Below are 15,691 nucleotides of genomic sequence, written 5' to 3'. Positions count from 1 at the left end.
TATTTTGTACATTAAAAATAAAGCATTCCTCCATTATCTATATTACACATGACACAGACGAGAGGATGAGACAACCAAATTTCTGCAGTTGTTGGCAAGTAAAGTAGACTCCATTATGGGTCCATATCTTGAATACATATGTTGTGTATTTATTATATGCTTCATTTACACATTGTTTTTTCTGTTTGCTATTACCACTTTCTGTATAAAATGGTTTGTCTTTAAACTGCACAAATGGTTATTAGCTAAATGACCTATCTGAAAGCTTGATAAACAATGCTCCATTACGTCTCTTTATCTTTATCAAGGAAGAAAAAGGGATCAATATGAGAAGATTTGGTTTCATTGTGCTCCAGCTACTGTAATTAGCTTCATTTCACAAGGTGCCTTGGAGGGCAGGATTTTTGGCATGGTAAGTTTGATTAGAAACGAATGGAGAGAGAAACAAATTCTTCAGCATTTCCTTCAGCGCAGATTATAAAGTAGACTTATTTTCTTTCAGCAGAAGTGATAAAGACCTTGGACCCACATGTATTTTTGCAGATACAGCTCTGGCAAAAATTAAGAGACTACTGCACAGTTTTATAAAAATCAGCTTCTCTACATGTCTGACAGCCATTCCATTCCAGTGTCAGTTGAATTCCAACCAGAGTACACCTCATTCTACTTAATGTGCTTCTGATTAGATTGTCACCTGAACTAAATGAAGGAAAGTATAAAAAACACTGCTGTGGTCTCACAATCCTCTTGCAATAGGACAAGCTGGATGGCAAAACAAGTGCTAGTAATATCCCAAAAGTGATAGGAATGAAAAAATAACTTTTAACCATGCCAAAGGAGTTGAAAAGAAAAGTCTCGAGTGACGAAAAGAAGGGCTCAATTCTGGCTTCACTAGCATAGGGACACAGTGGGCGTCATGTTGCCTCCATCCTTAAAATTTCTGAGATGGTAGTCCATTACAACAAGGTCAAGCAGCAGACACTGGGGACAACAATGTTACATACAGGGTCGGACCGGGGCACCGGGATACCGGAGAATCCTGGACTCCGGTGGGCCCACCCCCAGCCCCAGCTCCTGCCACCCACAAAGGGGACCTGCTGCATCTGCAGCCCCTTTATGAAGTACACAGACAGTGTGCAGCATTCTTTACAGTGAATAATACTGTGCATCTTCTAAAGTCCTTGCTTGGATTTCCCAAACCCCCCTACATCCCTCCTGTCTCTATTCCTGCAAGTGTCAGGTTAAGTTGAGAGTGAGGGGGGAAGCCTCACAGTACAGACGAGGTCAGACAGGGGGCAGGAAGATGTTTGCAGCACAAGTGAAGCACCAGTACCCGGTAAGTATATATACTGTATATATGTGTATCTGTGTGTGTATCTGTGCAGTATATAGTGTGGGTTGTGCAGAGATTCTATTGGCCTGGGTGTCACCGAGAAATAGTGAACTATTGCAGGTCCTGCCCTACATGTCAGCTAACTGCTCCCACTCCTCATTTCCGGAACCCCCTTGTGCCACTGCCCATTATTGAGGTACCGTTCGAGAGAATTGCCATGGACTTGGTTGGTCCCTTAGTTAAATCTGCCCGGGGACATCAGTATATATTAGTCATCCTGGACTATGCCACATGCTATCCTGAGGCAATTCCCTTGAGAAATTCTTCCTCGAAGAGTATAGCCCGCGAGTTGGTCCATGTCTTTTCCCGGACAGGTCTGCCGAAAGAGATCCTGACTGACCAGGGGACACCTTTCATGAGCAAGGTAATGAGGGAGTTATGCAAAGCCCTGAAAATCTCCCAGTTGAGGACCTCGGTGTACCATCCCCAGTCAGATGGTCTTGTTGAGAGATTTAACAAGACACTGAAGAGCATGCTGAGAAAGGCTATAGAGAAAGACGGTAGAGACTGGGATTGTCTCTTACCCTATCTGATGTTTTCCATTCGTGAAGTTCCACAGGCCTCCACAGGGTTCTCACCGTTTGAGCTTCTATATGGCCGACATCCGCGAGGACTCCTGGATGTAGCCAAGGAAACCTGGGAAGCCGAAGCCACGCCCCACAGAAGCGTCATTGAGCATGTGGCCCTGATGCAGCAGAGGATTGCAAAGGTGATGCCTATCGTGAAAGAACACCTCCTCCAGGCACAAGAAGCTCAGGCCAGAATCTACAACCGGTCTGCAAGAGTGAGGCAGTTCAATCCGGGAGACCGAGTTCTTGTGTTAGTTCCGACGGTGGAATGCAAGTTCTTGGCCAAATGGCAAGGGCCATATGAGGTTGTCGAGAAACTTGGTGAAGTAAATTATAAAATTCACCAACCAGGAAGATGGAAACCATTCCAAGTATACCATGTCAACCTCATCAAGCAGTGGCAAGATAGAGAGCCGACAGTAACTCCATCGTTGTTAAGCAACCCAGAAGGTGAGGTTGGAGCGGTTACTATAGCGGAGACGCTATCGAAGACCCAGAAACAACAGTGCCGGGAGTTACTCCAGAAAAACAGGGACCTGTTTTCAGAGTTGCCAGGACACACGAAGGTCATAGCGCACGAGGTCCTAACAGAGCCACATGTGCGGGTGAACGTGAAGCCCTATCGTATTCCTGAGGCTCGACGAGAAGTTATCTCCAAGGAAGTGGAGCGTATGTTGAAGCTTGGAGTCATTGAGGAATCCAAGAGTGGTTGGTCGAGCCCAATTGTCCTGGTCCCAAAACCTGATGGAGAGTGGAGGTTTTGCAACGACTATCGGAAGTTGAATGAGGTCTCCAAGTTTGACGCTTATCCCATGCCCCGCGTTGATGAGCTTATCGAAAGGCTTGGACCTGCCAGGTACATAACCACCTTGGATTTGACGAAGGGGTATTGGCAGATCCCCATGGCACAGGAAGCCAAGGAGAAGACGGCGTTTTCTACACCAGATGGATGTTTCCAGTATGTCCGGATGCCGTTTGGCCTACAGGGAGCTCCGGCGACCTTCCAGAGGGCTATGGATAGAATCCTTGCACCCCATAAAGCATACGCTGCTGCGTACCTGGATGATATCGTCATCTTTAGCCCGGATTGGGAGAGTCATCTGGAAAAGGTCCAAGCGGTGTTTGATGCTATAAGAGAGGCCGGTTTTACAATAAACCCGAAGAAGTGTGCCTTGGGAAAAGAAGAAGCTAAGTACCTTGGATACATAGTGGGTCGTGGAGAAATAAAACCCCAAATCAGTAAAGTGGAGGCAATTCAAACATGGCCAAAACCAGTTTCCAAGAAGCAAGTTAAAGCCTTCCTGGGTATCATGGGATATTACAGGAGGTTCATCCCAAACTTCGCCACGATGGCTGCGCCTCTGACTGACCTGCTAAAAGGGACAAAATCAGTAATGGTTAAGTGGTCCGAAGAAACAGAGTCAGCCTTCCAAGGAATGAAAGAGGCTTTGTGTAAGCAACCCGTTCTGATGGCCCCAAACTTCAAAAAAGAGTTTATTCTTCAGACAGATGCCTCAGATGTCGGGGTGGGAGCAGTCCTTTCCCAGGAGCTACATGGGGAGGAGCATCCTGTCCTCTATCTGAGTAGGAAGTTGTCCTCATCTGAAAAGAACTACTCAGTCGTTGAGAAGGAGTGCTTGGCCATAAAATGGGCGGTGGACACATTACGGTACTATCTGCTGGGGTGTAAATTTAGATTGATATCCGACCATGCCCCACTTAGGTGGATGAGGGAAATGAAGGGTAGAAATGCTAGGGTCACCCGTTGGTTCTTAGCCCTGCAGGACTGTTTCCATGTGGAACATAGGGCCGGAAAGCTGCACGGTAATGCTGATGCCCTGTCAAGAATCCCTTGTCTAGTGGGGGAAAGTGCAGAGGGGGGAGGTATGTAGCGTGGCTAAAGGGTGTCTAATCGACGGGAGATATGTGTCGCATAGATGGCTTGCTGCTGTGATGTAGCCATAGCTACCTATATGTCTGTCAGGACCTGTGGTGATGTCACAACCACATGCCTGATCATGTGATGGGTTCTGGGTGTGGTTAGGCCTATAAAAGAAAGTCTAATACTTAACACAGTGGATATGTGTGGAGCTGCTAGGCTCCTGAGTGTGTTAAAGTTCCAGGTCTGAGCCTGGTGGACTGGACACTTTGTTTTTCCTTTTCCTGAACTAAAGGCTATTTGTTTGCTGTTATTTTGCCACATGGTTTATGATGTAATAAACCTATTAACTTTTTAAAGGAACGTGCCTCCTGAAGTGTCAGCCATCGCGCCTGAGTGAGAGAAACCCCTACAATATATACAGCACAGACCAAAAGTTTGGACACACCTTCTCATTTAAAGATTTTTCTGTATTTTCATGACTATGAAAATTGTACATTCACACTGAAGGCATCAAAACTATGTACTAACACATGTGGAATTATATACTTAACAAAAAAGTGTAAAACAACTGAAATTATGTCTTATATTCTAGGTTCTTAAAAGTAGCCACCTTTTACTTTGATGACTGCTTTGCACACGCTTGGCATTCTCTTGATGAGCTTCAAGAAAAACAGATTTGGGGGAGATTTATCTGTGAAAACTGGATCTGTGAAACTGACTCAGTTGCCCTTAGCAACCAATCAGATAACACCTTTCATTTTCCAAAGAGTCTGTGAAAAATGTATAGTGGAATCTGATTCGTTGCTAAGGGCAACTGAGTCAGTTTCACTTTACACCATGTTTGATAAATCTCCCCCTTCATAACTCTATTACACATACTGTCCACCTACTTTTGGACCACCCAGTATATATACTGGGTCCAGTACATGTTTTATTCAAAGCTACAGACCGGCAGAGGGGGAAAACGACTCTCCAAGACCGTCATCTTATTCAAATGTCACTCAGCAACCACAGGATGACATCAAGTGACCTACAAAAGGAATGGCAAATGGCAGCTGGGGTGAAGTGCACGCCAAGAACAGTTCGTAACAGGCACCTAGAAGCAGGACTCAAGTCATGTAAAGCTAGAAAAAAGCCTTTCATCAATGAGAAGCACTCAACGATGGCTCTCCCTGATAGATGCTGATGGCCTCTAGCTAGTTAAAGACAAAATCTGGTTACACCAGCAAAAAACAAGCCAAAAATCAGCCTTTAAAACAATGCTAGAGAATTAAAGGTCCAAAACCCAGGATATAAGGAGAGAAAAAGAAAAAAACCTCTTTGAAGGGGGATTTATTAGAAGAATGGAGAGGATAAATTAAGTCCAAAGACAATACAATACAGTCGAAGACAATACAAATCAACATATTATGTAACCATAGGCAAAAGACAATAGCTTACTGCCACAATAAATACAAAGCCTATGAAAAACAGATACGTCTTTTTAAAGGTTTCTCTCTGAACTCTACAATAACTTACCCTCCAAAACCCTATTTTTTATCCCTTCCTTGCTGCAGAGGTTGGCACCCTACGTTTTTTCGCAAAATGGTGCCCCCGGTTACCGTCGGCTCACCCTCTCTTTCCCTAACAGCTATCCATTCAACTGTCTAAATAATGAAAACAGGAAGGTAATAATGAAAGATAGGAGGGGAGAAGGAAGGACAATATAATAGAGTTTTATGATGAACAGGAGGATAGTGCTTAATATCAGCAAAGATTATCAAAGATTCATATAAAATATAGTTAATTTTTTTTATAAACCTGATCACATGGACTCAGATTGCACCATCACACATTGCACCATCCCTCAAAAAGATATATAAATAATTAAATATCATACAAAAGGCTTGGTCTGTCACCCTGTAAAGAGATTTTTACAATGGTTATAACAGTGATGATAACAGTAAAAGGTGCTAAGTGCATATGATAATCCAACAGCAATAGCTATATCAAATGTGGTAGCTAGTGTTGAGAATTCCGATATTGCAAATATCGGGTATCGGCCGATATTCGCTGTATCGGATTTCCGATACTGAGTTCCGATATTTTTAATATATCGGATACCGAAGTTCCTATAGTGCAATGATGCACTATAATAGAGTGTGGGTGGTGCGTGGGCGGAGACTGTGTCTGTGTGTGTGGGCGGGCACTGTGCGTGACGGTGGAGGGGTGTGTGCGGGCCTGCCGGGGGTCTGTGCGGGCCTGCCGGGGGTCTGTATGGGCCTCTCGGGGGTCTGTGTGGCCGGATGGGGGTCTGTGCGGCCTGCCGGGGGTCTGTATGGGCCTCTCGGGGGTCTGTGCAGCCTGCCGGGGGTCTGAACGGGCCTCTCGAGGGTCTGTGCGGGCCTCTCGGGGGGTCTGTGTGGCCTGCCAGGGGTCTCTGCCGGCCTGCCGGGGGTCTGTACGGGCCTCTCGGGGGTCTGTGCGGCCTGTTGGGGGTCTGTGTGGCCTGCCGGGGGTCTGTATGGTCCTCTCGGGGGGTCTGTATGGGCCTCTCGGGGGTCTGTGCGGCCTGCCAGGGGTCTCTGCGGCCTGCCAGGGGTCTGTACGGGCCTCTCTGGGGTCTGTGCAGCCTGCCGGGGGTCTGTACGGGCCTCTCGGGGGTCTGTGTGGGTGTGCAGGCATCGTTCGATGGGACTACAAGTCCCATCGGGCTATGCCTGCTACAATGGCAGTGATTGACACATTAGCCAGTGATGGGACAGTAGTAGTGTTGAATGTTAAAAAGAAAAAAAAATACTACATACAACATACATACTACATACATACAACATGCATACAACATACATACATACTACATACATACATACTACATATATACTACATGCATACATACAATATACATACAACATACAAACTACATACACACTACATACATACTACATGCATACTACATACATACTACATGCATATTACATACATACAACATACAATACATTCATACATTGCATACAATACATACATTCAGACATACAGTACATATAACATAGAGTACATACTCACTGTTACTTGTTATTTTGATCCCCGAAGCCAGTGTCATCTGTAAAAAAGATTAAAATAACAAACAACCAATATACTCCCTGATCCTCAGAAATCCACGGGTGTCTCATGACGATCTCCCATGGAGAACGGCAGCATCAGCTGATGCGACCGCTCTCTAGGGGCTTCAGGAACACAATGATGGGAGGAAGGTATCCTTCCGCACTGTATTCCTCTGCCGCTGTAAAAAAATAGTCCCTAGTCTCACTTTTGGCATTGCTGTGTGAGAAATTTTCCCACGCAGCAATTGCCATAAAGTGAGACTCTGAGAGGTTACTATAGTTCAGTGATGCACTGCAGGAGCCACTGTCTCCTGTCAGTATGTCACTGAAGGTCCTATAGAGCAGTGACATCACCCGATGTCACTGTTCTATAGGGGAGATCGTCGTGGGACACTCGTTATTAATTGGACTACGAAGGACAGTTCGTATGCGGTTTATTATTTTACATTTTTTGCAGGCGCTGAAGTATGGTAAGTATGGTTAAATGAAGAATATTAAAATAATTTAATGTGTTTGTGTGTTTTTTTAACCCTTTACTAGTATTGGATTAATAATGGATAGGCGTCTTTATGCAGTTTTTGATGCAGGTTTTTGGTGCGGTTTTTGATGCGGTTTTTGGTGCAGTTTTTGATGTAGGTTTTTGGTGCAGTTTTTGATGCAGTTTTTGGTGCAGTTTTTGATGCGGTTTTTGATGCGGTTTTTGGTGCAGTTTTGATGCAGTTTTTGGGCTCCCAAAAAAAACGGCGTGGGCTCCCGTGCAATTTTCTGCGCCAGTGGGGGAAAGCTGGTGGCTGGGGGACAATATTTGTAGCCTGCTATGAATATCAGCCCGCAGCTGTCTGCGTAGCCTTTACTGGCTATTAAAATAGGGGGACCCCCCAAAAAAAATGATGCGGGGTCCCCCTATATTTTATTGCCAGAAAGGCTATGCAAACAGCTGCGGGCTGATATTCATAGCCTATAGAGGGGTCATGGATATTGAACCCCCGGCTGCAAATATTAGTCCGCAGCCACCCCAGAAATGGCACATCTGTAAGATGCGCCAATTCTGGCACTTAGCCCCTCTCTTCCCACTCCTGTGTAGCGGTGGGATATGGAGTAATAAGGGGTTAGTGTCACCTTGCTATTGTAAGGTGACATTAAGCCGGGTTAATAACGGAGAGGCATCAATAAGACGCCTATCCATTATTAATCCAATACTAGCAAAGAGTTAATAAAATACACACACATTAGGAAAAAAGTATTTTAATATTCTTCATTTAATCATATTTACCATACTTCAGGGCCTGCAAAAAACGTAAAATAATAAACCGTATACTACCTGTCCTTTGCAGTCCAATTAATAACGAGTGTCCCACGACGATCTCCCCTATAGAACAGTAATATTGTTAACATTGTTACCTATGACTGTTGTGTTTGAAACTGTTAAACTGTAAAGCGCTGCGGAATATGTTGGCGCTATATAAATAAAGATTATTATTATTATTATTATTATAGTGTCATCGAGTGATGTCACTGCTCTATAGGACCTTCAGTGACACACTGACAGGAGACAATGGCTCCTGCAGTGCATCACTGAACTACAGTAACCTCTCAGAGTCTCACTTTATGGCAATTGCTGGTTGGGAAAATTTCTCACACAGCAATGCCAAAAGTGAGACTAGGGACTATTTTTTTTACAACAGTTAAGGAATACAGTGCGGAAGGACACCTTCCCCCCGTCATTGTGTTCCTGGAGCCCCTAGAGAGCAGTCGCATCAGCTGATGCTGCTGCACTCCACGGGAGATCGTCGTGGGACACTCGTGGATTTCTGCGGATAAGTGAGTATATTGGTTGTTTGTTATTTTAATCTTTTTTACAGATGACAGTGGCTTCGGGGATCAAAATGACAAGTAATGGTGAGTATGTACTTTATGTTATATGCACTGTACGTCTGTATGTATGTATTGTATGAGTGTTATGTATGTAGTATGTATGTAGTATGTATGTATGTATGTAGTATGTATATATGTAGCATGTATGTTGTATGTATGTAGTATGTACGTATGTATGTTGTATGTATGTATGTAGTATGTATGTAGTATGTATGTTGTATGTATGTAGTACGTATGTAGTATGCATGTAGTATGTATGTGGTATGTAGTATGTATGTTGTATATATGTAGTATGTTGTATGTATGTATGTAGTATGTATGTAGTATATTGTATGTATGTATGTATGTAGTATGTATGTAGTATGTTGTATGTATGTAGTATGTATGTAGTATGTATGTAGTATGTATGTATTATGTTGTATGTATGTATGTAGTATGTATGTAGTATGTATGTTTTGTTTGTTTTTTGTCAATCTCTGCCATTGTAGTGGGCATAGCCCGATGGGACTTGTAGTCCCATCGTACGATGCCTGCACACCCGCACAGACCCCAGGCAGGCTGCACAGACCCCAGAGAGGCCCTACAGACCCCTGGCAGGCTGCACAGACCCCCGGCAGGCCCCACTGACCCCAGAGAGGCCCGTACAGACCCCCGGCAGGCCGCACAGAACCCCGGCAGGCCACAAAGACCCCTGAGAGGCCTGTACAGACCCACGAGAGGCCGCACAGACCCCCGAGAGGCCCGTAAAACCCCCGGCAGGCCCACACAGACCCCTGGCAGCCCGTACAGACCCCCAAGAGGTCCATACAGACCCCCGGCAGGCTCACACAGAGCCCCCACGGTCCCGCACAGACACACAGTCTCCACCCACGCACCACCCACACTCTTCCCCCCTCCGGAACAGGATGTACAAGGACAGAAAGGGCTTATTTTAATTCAGATATTTGTGTCCCATTGACTTGCATTGGTATCGGGTATCGGTATCGGCGATATCCGATATTTTTTGGATATCGGCCGATCCAATCCGATACCGATATTTCCGATTATCGGAAGGTATCGCTCAACACTAGTGGTAACACACTGATCACTAATAGGTCACACAAATGTTGATATCCAACCAAATGTTCATTGCCACATTAAGTCCCACATAATTCTATGACTGTGATCAGTAGATCATAGATTACACATTATTTATTGCACTATTCCCATTAAGACACCATATCATAGAAAAACTGGAAAAAGTTTATCTGTTTCATTGGAGATGCTTACAAAAGCCTCAACGCATTTCCCTCCCATGATAAGAGTTCATCAGGAGGCACATGGAAACAAGCCTATTGTATGATATTTATTTATTGATATATCTTTTTCGGGGATGGTGCAATATCTGATGGTGCTATCTGCCTCCAACCCGACCTGTAAGAGAAGAAAAATAACATTAGTTATACTCACCTGGGGGGGGGGGTTCGGTCCAATGGGCATCACTGGTTTTGGGTCGGCATCTCCCATCTTCTTACGATCCCCGTCCTCCTGCTTGTTTCGTGTGGATGACACATCCATTCTTCATCCACACAGTCTCCTCGGCACAGCGCTCCTGCACAGGCATACTTCTCTACCCTGTCGAGGGAAGAGCAAAGTACTGTAGTTCACATGCGCCGGGGCTCTTTGACCTTTCCCAACACCTGCGCATTGCAGTACTTTCAGTAGGGCAGAGAATTATGCCTGCACAGGAGCGCGGTGCCGAGGAGACACGTCATCCACATGAAGCAAGCAGGAGGGTAGCATCACAAGAAGAAGGGAGGCGCTGGACCAAGAAGAGCGACACCCATCGGACCGGACCACCGCAGGTGAGTATAATAAAAGTTATTTTTCTTCTCTTGCAGATCGGGTTGTGGGCAGATATACAGCATTATAGAATACTGTATATCAGCCCTGAAAGGTGATGGCCGTATCTCTTATTGGCCAAACCTGATGACAGGTGCACTTTAACCCCTTTCTGACATTGGATGTACTATCCCGTCGAGGTGGGGTGGGCCCGTATGACCACCGACGGGATAGTACGTCCAGCACCCCGGCACATTAACCCCCGGCACACCACGATCAAACATGATCGCGGTGTGCCGGCGGTACAGGGAAGCATCGCGCAGGGAGGGGGCTCCCTGCGGGCTTCCCTGAGACCCCCGGATCAATGCAAAGTGATCGCGTTGCTGCGAGGGTCTCTTACCTCCTCCTCGCAGCAGGTGCAGGCGCTTGGTAAGCTTGCAGTGCTGTAAGTCAGATCGGTGATCTGACAGAGTGCTGTGCAAACTGTCAGATCACTGATCTGTGATGTCCCCCCCGGGACAAAGTAAAAAAGTTAAAAAAAAATTTCCACATGTGTAAAAAAAAAAAAAAAATCCTAAAGAAAGAAAAAAAATTATTCCCATAAATACATTTCTTTATCTAAATAAAAAAAATAAAACAATAAAAGTACACATATTTAGTATCGTCGCGTCTGTAACGACCCCACCTATAAAACTATATCACTAGTTAACCCCTTCAGTTAACACCTTGGGAAAAAAAAAAAAAGAGTTCAAAAACGCTTTATTATCATACCGCCGAACAAAAAGTGGAATAACACGCGATCAAAAAGACGGATATAAATAACCATGGTACCGCTGAAAACGGCATCTTGTCCCGCAAAAAACAAGCCACCATACAGCATCATCAAAGAAAAAATAAAAAGTTATAGTCCTCAGAATAAAGCGATGCCAAAATAATTATTTATTCTATAAAATAGTTTTTATCGTATAAAAGCACCAAAACATAAAAAAATGATATAAATGAGGTATCGCTGTAATCATACTGACCCGAAGAATAAAACTGGTTTATCAATTTTACCAAACGTGGAACGGTATAAACGCCTCCCCCAAAAGAAATTCATGAATAGCTGGTTTTTGGTCATTCTGCCTCACAAAAATCGGAATAAAAAGCGATCAAAAACTGTCAAATTATAGGTCTCAAAATGTGGAGACACAAAAACTTTTTTGCTATAAAAAGCGTCTTTTAGTGTGTGATGGCTGCCAATCATAAAAATCCGCTATAAAAAATGCTATAAAAGGAAATCAAACCCCCCTTCATCACCCCCTTAGTTAGGGAAAAATAATAAAATTAAAAAAATTTATTTATTTCCATTTTCCCATTAGGGCTAGGGTTAGGGCTAGGGTTAGGGTTACGGCTAGGGTTAGGGCTAGGGTTAGGGCTAGGGTTAGGGCTAGGGCTGGGGTTAGGGTTGGGGCTAGGGTTGGAGCTAAAGTTAGGGTTAGGGTTGGGGCTAAAGTTAGGGTTAGGGTTGGGGCTAAAGTTAGGGTTAGGGTTTGGATTACATTTACGGTTGGGATTAGGGTTGGGATTAGAGTTAGGGGTGTGTAAGGGTTAGGGGTGTGGTTAGGGTTACCGTTGGGATTAGGGTTAGGGGTGTGTTTGGATTAGGGTCTCAGTTAGAATTGGGGAGTTTCCACTGTTTAGGCACATCAGGGGCTCTCCAAACGCGACATGGCGTCCGATCTCAATTCCAGCCAATTCTGCATTGAAAAAGTAAAACAGTGCTCCTTCCCTTCCAAGCTTTACCGTGCGCCCAAACAGGGGTTTACCTGTTGTGAATTCTGCTCTTGGGCTCCCTCCGGTGGTTGTAAGTGGTAGCGCTGCTATCTCTGAATCTCAGCATTTATCAGGTGTGTTCACTTTTTGCAATTCTGACTGGGCTATTTAGTCTTGCCTGACCCTTTAGTCAGTGCCAGTTGCCCATTGTTCCTGGAGGATTCACATCCCTGCCTGGTCTCTCATGCTTTGGTGTTCATTTCAACAAAGATAAGTTCTGGCCTTGATTTTTTGCTGTCCACATGCTGTGGCCTTATTGTTCAGTTCTTTCCCATGTTTTTGTCTTGTCCAGCTTGGTCTGTACAAGGATTTGTTTAGCCAAGCTGGTATCTCTGGAGATGCAGATATACCCTCCATATCTTTAGTTAGCTGTGGAGATTTTGTATTTTCTGTGGTGGATATTTTCTAGTGTTTTAATACTGACCGCATAGTACTCTGTCCTATCCTTTCTATTTAGCTAGAAGTGGCCTCCTTTGCTAAATTCTGATTTCAGTCTGTGTATGTTTTTTCCCTCTCCTCTCACAGTCAATATTTGTGGGGGGCTGTCTATCCTTTGGGGATTTTCTCTGAGGCAAGATAGTTTTCCCTTTTCTATCTCTAGGGGTAATTAGTCCTCCGGCTGTGTTGAGATGTCTAGGGAGTGATAGGTACATTCCACGGCTACTTCCAGTTGCGGTGTTAAGTTCAGGGTCTGCGGTCAGTACAGGTACCACCTTCTCCAGAGTACGTCTCATGCTGCTCTTAGGCCACCAGATCATAACATTTACCCCAACATATGGTGTATCAGCGTACTCGGGACAAATTGGACAACAACTTTTGGGGTCCAAGTTCTCTTGTTACCCTTGGGAAAATATAAATTTGGGGGGCAAAAAATCATTTTTGTGGGAAAAAAAAAGATTGTTTATTTTCACGGCTCTGCCTTGTAAACTGTAGTGAAACACCTGGGGGTTCAAAGTTCTCACAACACATCTAGATAAGTTCCTTGGGAGGTCTAGTTTCCAATATGGGGTCACTTTTGGGGGTTTCTACTGTTTGGGTACATCAGGGTCTCTGCAAATGCAACGTGATGCCTGCAGACCAATCCATCTAAGTCTGCATTCCAAATGGCGCTCCTTCCCTTCCGAGCTCTGCCATGCACCCAAACAGTGGTTCCCTCCCACATATGGGGTATCAGCCTACTCAGGACAAATTGGACAACAACTTTTGGGGTCTAATTTCTCCTGTTACCCTTGGAAAAATACAAAACTGGGGGCTAAAAAATCATTTTTGTGGAAAAAAATATTTTTTATTTTCACGGCTCTGCGTTATAAACTGCAGTGAAACACTTGGGGGTTCAGAGTTCTCGCAACACATCTAGATAAGTTCCTTGGGAGGTCTAGTTTCCAATATGGGGTCACTTGTGGGGGGTTTCTACTGTTTGGGTACATCAGGGGCTCTGCAAATGCATTGTGACACCTGCAAACCAATCCATCTAAGTCTGCATTCCAAATGGCACTCCTTCGCTCCCGAGCTCTGCCATGCGCCCAAACAGTGGTTCCCCCCACACATGGGGTATCAGCGTACTCAGGACAAATTGGATAACAACTGTTGGGGTCCAATTTATCCTGTTACCCTTGTGAAAATACAAAACTGGGGGCTAAAAAATCATTTTTGTGAAAAAAAAAGAATTTTTATTTTCACGGCTCTGCGTTATAACCTGTAGTGAAACAGTTGAGGGATCAGAGCTCTCAAAACACATCTAGATAAGTTCCTTAGGGGGTCTACTTTCCAAAATGGTGTCACTTTTGAGGGATTCAATGTTTAGGCACATCAGGGGCTCTCCAAACGCGACATGGCTTCCCATCTTAATTCCAGTCAATTTTGCATTGAAAAGTCAAATGGCGCTCCTTCCCTTCCGAGCTCAGCCATGCGCCCAAACAGTCGTTTACCCCCACATATGGGGTATCGGCGTACTCAGGACAAATTGCACAACAACGTTTGTGGTCTAATGTCTTCTCTTACCCTTGGGAAAATAAAAAATTGGGGGCGAAAAGATAATTTTTGTGAAAAAATATGATTTTTTATTTTTACGGCTCTGCATTATAAACTTCTGTGAAGCACTTGTTGGGTAAAAGTTCTCACCACACATCTAGATAAGTTCGTTAAGGGGTCTACTTTCCAAAATGGTGTCACTTGTGGGGGTTTTCAATGTTTAGGCACATCAGGGGCTCTCCAAACGCAACATGGCGTTCCATCTCAATTCCATTCAATTTTGCATTGAAAAGTCAAATGGCGCTCCTTCCCTTCTGAGCTCTACGGTGCGCCCAAACAGTGGTTTACCCCCACATATGGGGTATCGGCGTGCTCAGGACAAATTGTGCAACAACTTTTGGGGTCCATTTTCTCCTGTTACCCTTGGTAAAATAAAACAAATTGGAGCTGCATAAATTTTGTGTAAAAAAAATTTAAATGTTAATTTTTATTTAAACATTCCAAACATTCTTGTGAAACACCTGAAGAGTTAATAAACTTCTTGAATGTGGCTTTGAGCACCTTGAGGGGTGCAGTTTTTAGAATGGTGTCACACTTGGGTATTTTCTATCATATAGACCCCTCAAAATGACTTCAAATGAGATGTGGTCCCTAAAAAAATGGTGTTGTAAAAATGAGAAATTGCTGGTCAACTTTTAACCCTTATAACTCCCTAACAAAAAAAAATTTGGGTTCCTAAATTGTGCTGACGCAAAGTAGACATGTGGGAAATGTTACCTATTAAGTATTTTGTGTGACATATCTCTGTGATTTAATTGCATAAAAATTCAAAGTTGGAAAATTGCGAAATTTTCAAAATTTTTGCCAAATTTACATTTTTTTCACAAATAAACGCAAGTTATATCGAAGAAATTTTACCACTATCATGAAGTACAATATGTCATGAGAAAACTATATCAGAATCGCCAAGATCCGTTGAAGCGTTCCAGAGTTATAAACTCATAAAGGGACAGTGGTCAGAATTGTAAAAATTGGCCCGGTCATTAACGTGCAAACCACCCTTGGGGTAAAGGGTTAAGTCATAGCAGACCTAGTGTTTTTTATGTCTCATGGGCCACACCATTGCTTGGCTGCATTCAGCCTCTCTGTTGTGAAAGCCTGGAAGTTTGTCGTTATTCTGCACTGTTATTTCTGCTTTTGCAATACCTTTTGCACAGTATTTCCTTTAGGCACTTTGTATGATTGAAACATTGTAATATCTGCCCAAAAAATTTGTGTATATTTA

This window comes from Ranitomeya variabilis, chromosome 6, assembly GCF_051348905.1.
Source record: "Ranitomeya variabilis isolate aRanVar5 chromosome 6, aRanVar5.hap1, whole genome shotgun sequence".
Classification (NCBI taxonomy): Eukaryota; Metazoa; Chordata; class Amphibia; order Anura; family Dendrobatidae; genus Ranitomeya; species Ranitomeya variabilis.
Note: the sequence above shows the minus strand (reverse complement) of the source record.